Raw genomic sequence first — 15845 nt, 5'->3', positions numbered from 1 at the left:
ACTACACCACAACAGGACTCTCCCCATTTGTGATTTGCAGCAGCTGGTTTACAGAGGCATACTGTCTCTGACACTGAGGGTAGACACTTTCTGCATCCCTTCATTAAGAGAGCCATCTTATTCTTCCCCCTGTTCCTTAGCCAGTTACTGATCCAGAAGAGGATCATAGGATATCCCATGATAAACATATCCCATGATAAACATACTCAGGAGTCTTGGGTGAAGGATTTTCTTGAAAGGCTTTCTTTCTTCCTCTTACATCCTCTGTCAACTGCATCCCCCTCTATCTATGTGTGTGCTTTTTGACACTTCCAAAGTACTCCTAAAGGTTATGGAGACAGGCCTTGCAGGAGCAAGGCTGGTTCTGCTTCAGCAATGCTGGTTCTTCTGAATGCTTGATAATTCTATACAGTGGTACCTTGGGTTAAGAACTTAATTCGTTCTGTAGGTCCATTCTTAACCTGAAACTGTTCTTAACCTGAGGTACCACTTTAGCTAATGCGGCCTCTCGCTGCCACTGTGCAATTTCTGTTCTCATCCTGAAGCAAAGTTCTTAACCCGAGATACTATTTCTGGGTTAGCGGAGTCTGTAACCTGAAGCGTCTGTAACCCGAGGTACCACTGTACTTAAGATTCAGCAACTGCAGACCCTACTAACACACTATGAGGCTTCTGAGTGGCCAGTGCCACATCAATTGACAGATGTGGAAAGAACTGGTGAGAACTGCTTGCAGTCTACTTTAGTAGACAACAAAAATGGGGCTGGCAGGCTTTGTCCATCGCCCTCCCTCCTTCCTCAAAGAAAGTGGGGCAACTGGGTCAAGGAGGAGAGGCTTGGGAAAACATTCATGCCACAGCTCACCAAAGCTATCTCTCCCCCCATCTTCCTTTTGGTGTTTTGCTTTCAGCTCCATTTGATTCCTTGCCTTTGTGCCTCTCGACTTTGCCGCGCCGTTGCTGACCAGCTCTTTAAGATATTCAACATGACATTTTAGACCTGCCTGCCTGCCATTTTTATTTGTTTATTCCCAGCGTTTCTACCCCTGCCTTTCCAAACACGTTGCTGCGGCAGCTTCTGCACTGTAAAACAACAATAATGAAGAGAAATCAAAACTGGCAGCAGACAGCCATTTAAAAGCAGCAGCAGCAGATGACATGTATTTAAAAGCGGTATCCTGAAATCCTGATGTAGCATTGTTCCCGCTTCCTGTTGGGAGTCCAGGCTATGACCTTCCCCGGCTGCCATGGAGTCATTAATAGGTAATGATTTACCTGCCGCACCGCAGCTATATTTGTGAAGCCCATCCACTTGGCTCGCCTGAAGTGCTGTCGGGGACACTTCATAAGCCTACTCCATTCATCATTAGTGGGATTTGCACTGTAAACAGGACGGCCACATTACCAAGTCTAATTACAAGCTGGGAAGACAAAGCGCTGCATCCCCCACATCACGTTGGAATTAGAAGTCAAGGTAGAGGAGAGAGGAAAGGGGCTTTTAATTAAGCCGTGACAGCTCCCTTTCTCAGAGAGCCGGCAATTTTAATTTAAACATTCTCACGGCAAGAGCACCAGGGTCAGGCCTCTTCCCTATAATCTCGTAAACCTCGGGACTGGCGATCTCAGACGAAACGTAATCATTGCCACTCAGCAGCAACCGATGTTTTTGTCGTCGTTTCAGCTCAGATATTTGCTGTTCCTGTTGCCCTAATGTTGGGGGCAAAGAAAACGCGGTGGCAACCTTCAGAGCGTGTCGTTTTTAGTTCGGGCACAATTCATCACCTATCACACAGGTGCGCAGAATGTTTCCGTAAAAGCTTATGAGGTGCGCCCGATAAGGCCAGTGTGCTATCATTGCGGCTGTTTTTGCAGTCAGAGGCCCACATTGTGCCAGACCCGGCTCTGGCATTTATGACTGTATAAATAAAAACCTCTGGAATTAAATGTGGAACAATGAAAGGAGCCGATCTCAATTGCCTGTGAAGTTTACTCTAATTTGCACTGTTGATAGGACTAAGTAAGCTGTTTGCGGTAATGGAAAACCACAGAAGCCATGGCTCTGAGTAGTCAGCGTTGACAAAAAAAAAAATAATTCTCAATATTCCTCGATGTTATCGGCTAATGATTTTCATGCCAACAAGCTAATTATAAAACCAAAGTACTGCGGGAATATCAAATTATAGCTATAATGCTTTGTATAATTGCTTCATATTTAATTAAATGAGATTCATGCTTTTCAAGGGGGGTGATAGCTCTCGTTGCAGAATAGGCTTCTGAGCGGCTGGTGGAGAAAATAACAACTCGGCTACAAGGGCTTCATGCAGGCCCACTTCGTGGCTCAGCAGACTGTACGGCTGCCACCCACAGTGGTTTCTGCTCAGTGTTGCTTCCATAATATATGTACTACTCTCATGTAGAGATGCGCAAAGCTGTCAATTTCCATTTTTCACAGCTTCAAGTTTCCCACTTCTAAGTTCAGTTCTCCTCATTTCCACATCTGTTTGCAAATTCTTTTCTTTCTTAAAGTCCTCATGAACATCCATCAGCATTTGAGTATGAATCTCTTACAATAGATACTTCCTCTGTAATTCCTCTGTAATCTGTAATTTAACTATTATATACACTTTTGTGAGGAAATTTCCTCAATATAATGTATCTTCATAAGTTGTTTTCATCGATGCAATGCATTTTTATGCACGCCTCAGATAAACTCTGCACCTCTTATTTAGAAATTAAGCCATTCCACATGACTTAAGTTTTAGAATTCATATATTGTTTACACCAACACATCCATTCTCAGAAAACCAAACTCACACAGTATGAGGAACATGTGGTTTCATGTGGAAAGTCAATGTAACTTTTCATGATCTAAAACACTTCTTTCTCTAAATTAAAAGAACAAAGTATTCTAATCAACAAGCCAAAATAATGCTTCTTTCATTTGAACCATGGCACAGCAGATCACAGCAAAACAAATTTGCAATGCATGGCTCTGTCCTGAAAATATGAAGCACAGTCACACTTCGGTTGTCAAACTTAATCCGTTCTGGGAATCCGTTTGACTCTCGAAACTGTTTGAAAACCAAGGTGCAGCTTCCAGTTGGCTGCAGGAGCTTCCTGCACTCAATCGGAAGCCGCGTCGGACATTTGGCTTCCAAAAAACATTTGCAAACCAGAACACTCACTTCTGAGTTTGCAGCGTTCAGGAGCCAAAACATTTGAGTACCAAGGCGTTTGAGAACCAAGATACAACTGTAATAATCTCTGCTCGTGTGCAGTGTGCATCACACCAAGGAGTAATCATAATCTTCTCATGTCTGAGATTATGGTGACTATCTTCCAGATTTGGGGAAGGATGTGGAGTCAGTCAGTGTGATATTCAGACAGATGTAGAGCCCAAAGTTTTCATTTTAGAAATTTGCTGACAAATTCACACAAAAAACGAGATTGTGGCTCTGAAAAAAGATTTCAAGGGAAATCTTGGTGCAAAATATTGTGGCATCCAAAATGGCCACCTTTCTCTCACAAGAAGAAACAGGATGTCCCAGTTTTTCCGGGACACTTGCAGGGCATGCGATTGCACATAGCCGTAACATACCTTCTAGTTGCTGGAGGGGTAACTGCAACCTGTGTGCTCACTCTCATTTGTAAGTATTTCCCAAAACTGAAAGGGGGTCTAAATGACCATATGCTTAGGCTGCAGCTAAACTGGTTATAGAGCATTATCTCTGAATCAGGCAATGCTTTGCGTCCCTCGTCTTTTCCATTGGGTAAATCTAAAGGCTGGAGATCAGTGTCTGGGTTGGAGCCAAATGGCATGTGCCAAGTCTGCCTGTAGCTCTGAGCTGCCTCAGAACAATGATAACTAAGTTGGTAATGAAACAGCTAGATATATGTAGAGCAGTGGCAAATGTTAATAGGGTGGCTTGCCTGGTTAAAGCATTTTTATTAACACAATATATTGCAGCTCAGGGTAATTATTTCCAACAGAAATGGCCCCTGCAACCATGACCCCGTGACACGATCTCATATCGGTGATTAAATCCTCATGTCACTAATAGACATAAAGACACTTACTGATGCTTGAGAACTAGTTAAGATTTGCAGAGCCATCCACTAGAATTTTGATCTTGGGTTGCCAAGGAGGGGGAAACATTGGAAGGAAAGCACCTGGTGATATCTATAGCTTTTATAATTCCAGGAACGGCCTGGCCCTGATCCAGTATGAAACAATTGTCCTGCCTTCAACCTTCAATGAACTGTGGGGCTGGCATATTTCAAGAGGTAAAAATCCAGACACGAAAAGTGGTTGAGCTTTCTTAGGGCAAACGCCGAGCCCAAGCCGCCCACGCCAAAAAAAACCAAAATCCAGTGCATTTGCTTTAAAGTGTAGAATTCCCCCCAGGTGGTCATGTACAACCCCCAAAAGAGGACATGTTCGGGAATTCCCAGACATATGGCTACCCTAATGAACTGCAACCCAAAGTGAAGGCATGGGAACATCATTTTGACGATTTACTTGCAGTCGGAACATGACTTACCTTTGTGGTGGTAGAGTTGATGGGGTTTTTGAATTGCAGTGGTACCTCTGGTTACAACTTAATTCGTTCCGGAGATCCGTTCATAACCTGAAATCATTCTTAACCTGAGGTACCACTTTAGCTAATAGGGCCTCCCGCTGTCGCCATGCGATTTCTGTTCTCATCCTGAGGTAAAGTTCTTAACCTGAGGTACTACTTCTGTCAGTGTTTGTAAAAAAAAAAAAAAGGAAAGGGTTCTGACCTCCCTTTGTCTCCTCAGCCTGGTCCTCAGACCCTTGTCAGCATAAAAGAGTCCACAAGAATATCCTTGCAGAGTGCTTTCTGCTTTTATTCTTAAAAGTCTTTGTGCAAAAGCAACTGACCAACTATACACATCAACACTTCCAGCTTTCACTAACCAACCAACCAACCCAACCAACAACAAACTAACATTTCTCACTCTATATATACAACCCGGTGCAGGCCGCTGACTCATGCTGACCCAGCTTTTTAAGCATTAAAGAAACAGCGGCCATTTTAGCCGTGACAACTTCCGGGTTAGCAGAGTCTGTAACCTGAAGTGTTTGTAACCCGAGGTGTTTGTAACCCGAGGTACCACTGTATTATTATTTTGCGTACTTCTGAGGACAATCCTATGCCGAGATCTGCTAGGATGAACAGCTTAGGATGCAATGGATCTCCAGCTCAGCCAGCTGATTCCTTGCTCATCCAGTGTTAAATTGCCATTGCCATCCCTCAGCTGGAGATACACCAGCATCACTTGCTCAGCTGAAAGTCCCCCAAAGCGGTGTTCTAGGGGTGAGGAGGGTTGGGTCTGGAGAGGGGGGACTTAGGCTGGATCCTAAGCCCATTCATCTCATTCATGTGACCTGGCAACCCAGCAAAGAACTGGATTATAAAGGCTTGTTTTCCCTTGGCAAGGCTTAGGCAGAGCAACAGCCCTGCTGCTGAATGGGGTTTGGATCTGGTGCAACTTTAAACTGGTCTTACACCAGCATGCTTTGCGCCAGCTTCTTGTTTGATATAGGATTGCTCCCTATATTGCTGTTGTTGTTTAGAATAAACGGGCTGCACTGGCGCTGGAAATGCAACCAGATGCAGAAATACTGTTGAGCTGTAGCTGATTTATTATGCAACATCATTATTCAACATCTGCCTCTGTCATGAATGGCTGTCTATTGTGTGCATTCTTCACATAAATTCGGCTAATGAACCACATTGATTGGCAAAAGCAGATTCTAACATATTTTTCACAATTGCTCAGCAATACTCCAGAGCTGTGTTCAAAGGCTTCTCGTTCCCTAGATCTTCACTTCCTTGATCAGTTGAATTAAGTGGATTCTGCCACATTTGACAGTCATTGGGAAAAGCAGCGAGGCTATTCATGCCCCGGCTTAGGAGTTTGTAGAGGTATAGGGGAAATGGGGGGAATGAATGATAAAAGCAAAGCACTTGAAGTCAGGACCAAGCCAGTTGGATATCTAGGGGTTTGCTTTTTTAAAAAAAAGCAGAGCTTTTATCTGAACTCTTAATAAAGGTACAATGATCAAAGCAGTCTATTTCTGAAATGGGAAATTATGGGACACAGCGTATTTCCTGGAAATTCTTCATCAGTTCTTATACCATCATTGAAAGTTGTGAGGGATCCAATGCTTCTCAAATTTTAATGGTAATGTTCTGCTGACCCTTGGCTGCTTTAGAGTCTCCACATGAGGAAAGAACATGCAATATCTCCATGGAGGTGTGGCCCTCAGGTGAGATACTTGGAGGAAGGGATTGGGCTGCTCCAGGTGATAAGTGGAATGCGAACCGTTGCTAAAACCATTTGCTTGTTCTATCCAGTTGGATAGTATTTAATTTAAATTGGAAATGCCAACTTTTGTCCTCACTGCTGTTTAGTTTTGTTTAACTTGCTTTTTATGGATTCTGTAATTTCTGCAATTATTTTTTTAATCCTTTTTCTGTATCTTTTTAGTGCTGTTTTATTCCTCATTCCGGGATTGAAATACTCAATAAAGAATGGGTTACAAATGCATAACAACAACGATTTAAAAGCTAGTCTGAGGCTCTCTGCTGTAATTGCAGCTTTAAAGCAACAGCAAGTTTTCTATTCACTTTTGTATTGTTCTTTTTAAACAAAGGCAGCTACCCCAGTCCAGTAGCTCTAATCTAGAGCCTTAGGCTGGTATAAAGAACACAATGGAAAAAGGCTTCTCTGTTAATTTGGGTGCATGGGGCAACACTTGGTCAAGTTGCCAGTTACATTGCAAAACAAACCCAAGATGAGAGAGTTTGGATTTGACAGATCTTAGACGTTCTAGGGCCATGCTGGCCTAAATCACTCACCACAGCTGAGCCCAGGTCTGCTGGCATAGCATAAGCCAGTGTAAGTAAAGCAAAGGGTGTGTGGCAGGGCAGGGTGGCATGGAATGGGAGAAGAAGAGATTTAAACCTATTCCAAAATCTGATCAGGTTGGTCATGTGACCTAGGGCCCAATAATCAAAACTCAGGCCCAGCTCAGCTGACAGTAGCCCCTCCCAGATGCTCCTGAAAAGATTTTTGAATAAGGATAAGTCATGCCAGCTTCATGTAATTAGAATTGTTCTGCTAGGTAATTTTAGACTCCAAATTTAATGGTCTTACGCTCCTTTTTTCTTTACATTGATGACCTTTAAATGGCTCTTGAAGACTTCTTTCCCACCCCGTCAACCTCCCAACCGTTTGGTACTGATATTTCTGTTGGTACTTTTCTGTTGTTGGCCCTTTTGACTGCAATCCTATACATTTCTACTTCTGAGTAGTCATGCAAAGGATAGCACCGTTAATATGATATTTCTACCATCTGCTATTTTAGTCATATGACATCATTGCTGTCTGCTTCTGTGGTGATTTTCAGGTGTGTTGTTGCACACCTGAATGATTTTAATATTTTTTGGTTTGTTAATGTCAGAAGCTGTTTTTAATGTGTCGGGAGTTGGAAACTGTTTAACTGTAATATGGAGGGAGGGGGAATCTCCAGACAATAGTCTGCTTGTGCGGTGCTCTTGCAAATTATAAATTATTAACCTCAGCCTCTTGTTAAAAGTTCCTGTTTACAAGGTTACTCTGTGAGTTAATATGCTTGTTTCCCCTCTAATCTCCTGGAAAGCATCAGTACACAGCTTTGTATGATGAAGTTGACAGTGTTGCATTTTGACAGCACATCTGTCATCTTTGCATTCTGTGTCAAGGGATCAGATTAGCCTTTGCTGTTGGTCACTTGAACCATTAGAGCTTACAGAGCTGAAATATCCTCTTGCACACAATTTTTTTCCAGACACGCACACACACACATACACATGCATATGCATACAGGAAACAGACTTTTGTTGACCATGGAGAATCATTATCAACATCATGATTTGTTGAATACCTTCACACACTAGAATATGCACATATTAGAATCTCTTCTTCAATCTACACTTCCCTCACTGTACATAGGGAGGGTCTTGTCACATTCCTCTCCTAATCTCCCAAAGCCCTACTAACTCCCAAGAGCAAAGGCTGATGGGAACTCTGGCTCAGCAACACCTAGAGCAGGTGGTTAAGAGTGGTAGACTCGTAATCTGGTGAACCGGGTTCGCGTCCCCGCTCCTCCACATGCAGCTGCTGGGTGACCTTGGGCTAGTCATACTTCTCTGAAGTCTCTCAGCCTCACTCACCTCACAGAGTGTTTGTTGTGGGGGAGGAAGGGAAAGGAGATTGTTAGCCACTTTGAGACTCCTCAGGATAGTGATAAAGTGGGATATCAAATCCAAACTCTTCTTCTTCGGCCCTCTAGATGTTTTGGACTACAATTCCCATCATCCCTGACCACTGGTCCTATTAGCTAGGGATCATGGGAGTTGTAGGCCAAAACATCGGGAGGGCCGCAGGTTGGGGATGCCTGACCTAGAGGGCTGTCGGTTCTTCATCCCTGGGTTAGAAGCATTTTGAAGTTAGCATTTCCTACCAAGAAAACTTTGAAATGTTGTCGCTACCCCAATGGCAATAGTTTTTGTCTCCTCCACCACCATATCAGAAGTGGGCAGGGTAATTCCTAGCATACAGGGGGTGCTGCCTTTTGTAGATGCCACGTGTAGTTGCACCATAGATTTGTATAACAGCATCCTGACACTGGCAATTTAACTTTCAATCCCATTCCTAATGATCCCTTACATGAATTCCCTACCCCCTTTTTTTATAGCCGCTACACTCCAGGTTCATATAATAGCACCAATGTACAATTCCATATAAATGGCACCAACGTACAATTTCAATAAGGGTCCATCAGCCCAGCACTTTCTTGGAGATTACCATGAATGAATTAATCCATTTTCCAGCTTGCTTGGTGTAATAAAAATAATTCCGTGTTAACTCTTTAAAAAAAAGCACAAAAATCCAGTAAGTGCACTTGTTTTCCTCCATCAAATGTTGGACCGTATGCTATGCTTTAAAAAAATCTAATTATAATGAAATATTGACAGTCAGGCTGATCTGTAGACCTGCTGTTCAAAAACATGACCTTTAGTTGTACAAAATTCAATTGTACTATAACTGGCTATAATCTAAGTACTCCATCTTAACTGTAGATGAAAGTAATAAGTTAGCTCATTAGAAGACCATTATTTACTTGCAAACATGTGTAGCCAGACCTAACTTTTCCTGCTTCTGAAAAGTCAGGGTTTGTTAAAAAATAAAATACTGCCTTTCTAGCGGATTCTCTCCTCCCGAGCCAAATACGTGACATTCAACAACATACATGACATGCATTCTGTAAAATGAACTTAGTAACGTTACTGGAGAACTATATTTTCTCAGAATGTTGCTTCTTAATGAGAACACACCAAAATGACTAAGACTTCAGAGAATTTTTTATTTTTATTTTTAGGATGGAGTATTACTGTGAAATACACTGCCATTTTTCTTTCATAAATCTAAAAAATGGGATGAAGCTCACCTCCCTCTAGGCATGCAATTTACCCCCTTTGTGTCTCCATCAATTTCCCCTGCCCCAAGTGCCAGTTGAATTCAGGGTGAAAATCAACATTGTAGAGTATGGGAGCAAATTTGTAAGTTCAACGAACTCAGTCCAAAAAAGCCACTTCCGAGCTCAAGAGGAGGTGGGGTTGGGGGCTGGCTCTCAGCCTCCGCGCGATTGAGGGAATTCCCGGCCGCGTCATCCCTTGGCCAGCCAATCAGCTGACCTAGGGGGTGTGGCCTGCGCTATTTAGTGCTGGCGCGGCCGGGGATCTCCCTCTTTTGGCCGCCTCAGCTGCTCCGGTTTCCCACCCTCCTGCACTTTAAGGTTTACCTTTTGACCTTGCTATGGATCTCAGTTGGTCGCCGTTAAGGGGCCTGGTAGGAATTTTTTCCACTTGGCAAATTGGCACCAGCCACTTGGTTTTTCGTCTACCTCATAGCAAATCATCACAACTTCCTCGGCATTGGCAGTTAGGCATTAGTATGGGTATTGTTATGTAGATGGGAGGGGGGATGCGCCATCACCTCCCCCACATATTGAAGGGTAGTCTGATGAAGGATTCCAGGGGGTGTGGCCCTGTCCGAAGCCTATGGAGGTGAGGGCCTAAGGCACGCCCCCGAGCGGTGACCCCGGCGGAGTTCCTAGTTGATGTGCATCAGCAGGACTCCCCCTACTGGTGGTTAACCCTTCCCGGACTTCAAGCAGACAGGCTGAAGCCAGATAGTTGGTTAGGACCAATGCCTAAGCCAATACCGCTTATTACCTGTAACCAATAAAGTTGTGGCCATTTTAGCCCATTAACCTAAATAATTGTGTCATGTGTCGTTATTTCCACTGGGGGGAGACGGGAACTCGCCACTCAACACCCTTACTCTGCATTAGCCAAGCACTGGGAAATCCAGTTCTGCAAATTTGCCATAGAAACCAGTTCTGGACAGATTGGGTGGTATCAATGATGCCACCAAGTAGGTCTCTGAAGAAAACTATTGAGGCAAATAATGAGGAGAGCATATATGTGACACATTTTAACAAATTCTACAGTGATTAGCCTTCTGAAACTTGAAGGAGGGGAAAAACCAAAAGTCAAACCAGTTAGAGTCATTGATATGTATGTCCATCATTCAAATTGTTAAGATCGGGGAAAGCCCAGATCACTTTGCAGCTGAATTTTCCTCTTATAATACAGCTGTTTTCTCCTCAGCTGCTGGTTCTGTCTTTAGTGTAGGAACGGAATCAGCTAAAAGAAGCAAAATATGCCTTTGTAAAAATTGTAGCTTTCAGCTTACCATAATTCTTTAGTTGACTGCCATTTTTTAAAAAATTCTGGGTGCCTGATAATTTTCTCCTCCTCTGAATTTCGGTTTGTTGCATTTTAATGCTAGATAATGACATAGCCTTGATCTATGTCTCAATATAACTGTAAAGTAAGTCTTGAATATTATAGACATGAATTGCTTTGCAAAATAAAAATTTGATCAACAGAATCACAAAAAGCACTTGCCTTGCCATAACATCGCTAAAAGGAAACCTGCCCTGTGCTATTGTATCCCGCTGTTTTGGTTTCTGATTTGAAGCTGGATAATGGCTTTGGAGGAGTTTTGGCATGCCTGGTGCGCTACAAAAAAAGTCAAAGAGTGTTTAGCAGCAGCAGCAGCATTGCTTTGAAGCAAACAGTTGTGCTGACAACTGCCTGCTGGGCGAGGCTTTCTAGAGAGCTTAAAAAACACCAGCTCATTCCTTACTGGAAAGTCTGTCAATAGTAAACCCAACCCTTCCTTTGTTGACTCGTAAAGACGCAATGGAAATAACCAGCTACAAAGCTAGGAACTAGAGGATACAGAATTAAGACAAACACGACGTCTAGGAATGGGACATGGAACAGCTGCAGTCCAGAGGTGGGAGGGAGCTATTTTATATCTGAATGATCAGATTTTTTAAAAGCAGCCTTTTAAACACAGAGAGCAGGATTAGCAGCTCACCCAACAGCAGTTGTTTGCACAGACCTGTCAGTTTAGCAGGACACGGTTCACCTTAATCACTCCTCAAAAATACAAGATCTATTTTTTTTATTTAAATACCTAGAGGCTTATTACAACCTAGAGGCTTTAAGGAATCAAAAAATGCTTATGGGAACAAGTGATCCATTTAAAATATCCTTTTGAAACCTTTAAAGGTAAAGGGTAAAGGGACACCTGACCATTAGGTCCAGTTGTGACCGACTCTGGGATTGAGGCGCTCATCTCGCTTTACTGGCTGAGGGAGCCGGCGTACAGCTTCCGGGTCATGTGGCCAGCAGGACTAAGCCGAGCAGCACACGGAAATGCCGTTTACCTTCCCGCCGGAGCGGTACCTATTTATCTACTTGCACTTTGACGTGCTTTCAAACTGGCAGGAGCAGGGACCGAGCAACGGGAGCTCACCCCGTCACAGGGATTCAAACTGATCGGCAAGTCCCAGGCTCTGTGGTTTAACCCACAGCGCCACCCGTGTCCCTTTGAAACCTTTAAGTTGGCGCAAATGTTCTAAATGGGTTTGCTAATGCTTTTTTTATCTCCAGGGGCAGTGCTTTTTTCCTGGTGCTACTCAATGGTAAGGACCCCTGGATGGTTAAGTCCAGTCAAAGGCGATGGTACACCGTACTGGCACCTTCCCCCCCCTCCCTCAAATCTTGTGATATGGGAAATGGACAGTGGGCAAGCAAGCAACCTTGGCTAAAAGGGGAGTTGCAAAAGGCAGGAGACTGAGGCGTTGGCGGCGAGGAAAATTGGAGGCTGTAGCTGCCGCTCTCAGTCAACAGGTTGCACTCTTCCCCCCTCGGCTGCCCCTCAATGCGTGGCTCCCCCCCCCCCCGGACGTGCTCCTATGCCACTGACTCACTGCACCACGAGCGGCCTGTCAAACGTGAAGACTGATTCCCTTTTAACTCTGCTCACCTTTTCCTTGTCTGTGGGGCAGCGGAGACGGAGGAGGCAAGTGCCTCTGCTGCTTGCCCTCCCTTCCGTGGGGCAAGCAGTAGAGGCAATCATGGACGGTGCAGCTGGGGTCTGGGGGAAGGGAGGAGAGGGAGAAGGGGTTTGGCAGGATGATGGCTGGTCACAAAGAACTGACAGGGCAAGGTGGGGGGAGGAGGTTGAAGAAGGGGGAGCACACATAGTGGGACTTTAATTAATTGAAAGGGTCTAACCAAGCTGTTAGACCAGGCTTCCACTTCCTCAACCTCAGCCCTCCAGATGTTTTGGGACTATGATTCCCATCATCCCTGGCTGCTGGTACTGCTAGCTAGGGATCATGGGAGTTGTAGGCCAAAAACATCTGGAGGGCCAAGGTTGAGGAAGCCTGTGTTAGACTATGCTGAAATGGCAAAACTGACCGGAAAGCTCAGGGACCAAGAAGACAATAACTTCAAGAAAGAATGGAGACCACTGTAAGTACAGTGGTACCTCGGGTTAAGAACTTAATTCATTCTGGAGGTCTGTTCTTAACCTGAAACTCTTCTTAACCTGAAGCACCACTTTAGCTAATGGGGTCTCCCGCTGCCACTGCACCACTGCTGTGCGATTTCTGTTCTCATCCTGAAGCAAAGTTCTTAACCTGAGGTACTATTTCTGGGTTAACGGAGTCTGTAACCTGAAGCATCTGTAACCTGAAGCGTCTGTAACCCGAGGTACCACTGTAGATGAAACCATTAGCAGGATTTTAATTAGCAGGAATTGATTTAACAAATACTATGGACAATATGGATATATTATGAAATAATATGCAGTTGAAAACGTTGACAATAGGACCCATGGAGGGGATGAGGGGAAGTCTCGAGATTCAGAGTAATCTCTCTCTATGGATATGTATTTGATTTTGTTATAAATTTAGATCTGTAAAATCAAATAAAAGAGATTTTAAAAAAACCTCTGGAACAGCTTTTGGGAGTGGAAGGAGAATTCCCATTGTGTTACCAGAATTCCGTTTGCACTGCATTGGCTACAGCTCTCTCCACTCTGCCTTTTCTACTTGTATGATATTCTTTTCTGGCGGATGGAGTGGCCGAAACTACACGCTATTTCAAATGCTGCTGAACCATCCTTTTCTACAACTGCCTGGTGATATTTTAAGGTATCTGAAAGAAGTGTGCATGCACACAAAAGCTCATAACAATAACAAACTTAGCTGGTCTCTAAGGTGCTGCTGTAAGGAACTTTTTTATTTTGTTTTGACTACGGCAGACCAACATGGCTATGTACCTGTAACTTGCATTATGATACTGACAGTATAAATTTCCAACCTTTCCCCTAATAACCCTAGGCACACTTACCTGGGAGTAAATCCTAGTCAACTCAGTGCCTTGCAGAGGTCTGGAAGCAGAACGTCGTCATCTGGAATGCAAGTGTTGTTTCAAAGAGCTCTACTTTTACTACACTGGGACTTAGATTAATGTATTTTACATTGATTTTGCCACTACAGTAGATTACTTTGAGGGTTGCTTAATTTAAAGGGTAAGCAAACAACAGGCGTGTTTGCTTATAAATCGGCCGTGAGGAGTAAAATAAATAAGAATAAAAATCTGGTGTTAAAACTCACTAAATAAAAGCAAGAGGAATACTTTTCTAACCTGGCAAAAACAGGTTGCTCTGTGTGCAGATAGGTGGTCTGATAGTTATATATCTGTTTATTTTATAGTGCCATTGTTCTGTATGGCACTTTGCTTAGTTTCACAGTTCAGACCTGTGAGGTGGCTGCTTTGTGCCTAGCTAGAAAAAGCACCTTCACCCCACAGTGTTGTGGTTGCTAATTCCTGACAGAACTAGCCACTTTCATCCACAGTGATGTGGTTGCAAGCTGTGTCTGATATGCCATTCTGTGATACACAACTCCTAAGGGAACAGACCCCCTTTCAGACTTGAGATGACTTCCTGGCCTGCCTTCCTTCTTCAGCCACCCTTGAATCCCTCTCATCTCTTTGAAACCCATAGTTTGTCCTCTTCTCCTTCTGAGGAACTCAGCCTTGCTGTCATTTTAAGCATTCCTCTTAGCCCCTTGATTCCTAAACCTTCACTCTGCTTATGACTGTGCCAAACAAAGGATTTCTGCCAATGCACCAGCACAACAGATGACCCATAACCTATGACTCAAGTACCAGGCAGTGTACGGCAGGGGACTCTGATGGTGTTTAGGCTGCTTCCTGTGGTGGGGAGCCATTGGTACTTTATTCAGGGCCCTCCTGGCCAGGGGCCACAGCCCTGCTACCATCCCATGGTTTAAAAATACTGCAGAGGACTCGTCCTCTATCTCTCCAGCTTTGCAGGAGTCAGAGACTGAAATTGTAGCCCTTAATGATCCATTCAAGGGAAGCAGGGTTTAGCATAAAGGTAAAGATAAAGGGACCCCTGACCATTAGGTCCAGTCGTGACCGACTCTGGGGTTGCAGTGCTCATCTCGCTTTATTGGCCGAGGGAGCCAGTGTACAGCTTCCGGGTCATGTGGCCAGCAGGACTAAGCCGCTTCTGGCGAACCAGAGCAGCGCACGGAAATGCCATTTACTTTCCCGCCGGAGCGGTACCTATTTATCTACTTGCACTTTGAGGTGCTTTCAAACTGGTAGGTTGGCAGGAGCAGGGACCGAGCAACGGGAGCTTACCCCGTCGTGGGGATTCAAACCGCTGACCTTCTGATCGGCAAGGACTAGGCTCTGTGGTTTAACCCACAGTGCCACCCGCGTCCCAGGGTTTAGCATACTCCGAGTCTTATCAGCTGCATAAGGTTCCAGTCTGCCAGTAAGGCCGCTTTGGAGCTGTCCAAGGTCTTGTTTTTATCTGCCTTCTGCTTAGACCTGACTTGTCACTGTCTGCTTCCACCTTGAGTCTTCAGCACTCACGGGACTGGACAGTTCTAGACTGAGAAGTTGCTTGCAGTAGCAGTCCCTGCAAGAGCATAAAAAGAACCCTGTTCTATCAGCCCATCTAATCCAGCATCAAGTTTTCACCACCACAGGTCAGAGATCTCCGGTAAGCTATAAAGAAAACCTACTTTCCACCCCCCCCAAGTTCCACTTTGCTATCATGGCCATTAGCTGTTGGCAGATCTGCCCTCTATGAATTTGTCTAACCTCTTCTTAAAAGCAATCTAAGTCAGTGGTCATTTTCACATCCTTGGATGGTGAATTACCGCCACAGGATGACAGTTATGAGAGTTAACTGCGTGTTTTGTGAAATACTCTTTCCTTTTGTCCATTCGGAAACTCCTGAAAACCTATTTAACTGGAAGGCTGTCGTTTGAGTATTATGAGATCTACTTATCTCCATACCATTCAAGT

Source organism: Podarcis pityusensis, assembly GCF_964106645.2.
Source record: "Podarcis pityusensis genome assembly, chromosome: 2".
Classification (NCBI taxonomy): Eukaryota; Metazoa; Chordata; class Lepidosauria; order Squamata; family Lacertidae; genus Podarcis; species Podarcis pityusensis.
The sequence above is the reverse complement of the archived record's forward strand: the minus strand, read 5'-3'. Positions refer to the sequence as shown.